This window comes from Papaver somniferum, unplaced genomic scaffold, assembly GCF_003573695.1.
Source record: "Papaver somniferum cultivar HN1 unplaced genomic scaffold, ASM357369v1 unplaced-scaffold_28038, whole genome shotgun sequence".
NCBI lineage: Eukaryota > Viridiplantae > Streptophyta > Magnoliopsida > Ranunculales > Papaveraceae > Papaver > Papaver somniferum.
Genome location: NW_020638862.1, coordinates 564 through 1,000, shown reverse-complemented (window position 1 = coordinate 1,000; position 437 = coordinate 564). Strand labels below are relative to the sequence as shown.

Sequence of the window (437 nt, the reverse complement as noted above, 5' to 3'; positions counted from 1 at the left end):
CTTTCATTCCCCTAATTACTCCCATCTCTCCTCCCTGGTTGTAGAATACGAGTTTACACAAACCCTATATTCTTCTATTTCAACTAAAATCTTCGGAACGATGGAAAATCAATGAAGCCATCTTCCTCTTTTCCATTGTATATTCTCTCTCTGTCTTTCTTCAATTTCAATCGCATCTTCCGTTTTTTTTAAAAAGAAATATTTTAATTGTTTCGCTTTATTTGTTGCTGAGATTAATTCAAGGGGTAATATAAATTTAATCGTGTATGAGTAAGATGTGTTTAATTGTTGTATGAAATTGAATTCGATCCCGCATAGAAGGAAGAGATGGATGTAACTAATGGTGCGGAAACACTTTTTTTTTTTTTTTTTTTTTTTTTTTTTTTTTTTTTTTTTTTTTTTTTTTTTTTTTTTTTTTTTTTTTTTTTTTTTTTTTA

The 437-nt window shown here is 27.5% G+C and overlaps 1 long non-coding RNA gene across 1 annotated transcript in view; it reads left to right on the top strand.

Annotated features, from left to right (window-relative positions):
* The first annotated feature begins 15 nt into the window (after nucleotides 1-15).
* The window catches only part of LOC113341266, a 985-nt gene continuing 563 nt past the window's right edge, over nucleotides 16-437 (top strand). The window contains exon 1 of the long non-coding RNA XR_003355846.1: nucleotides 16-343. This is a non-coding gene — a long non-coding RNA (uncharacterized LOC113341266). The remainder of the gene's footprint in view (nucleotides 344-437) is intronic.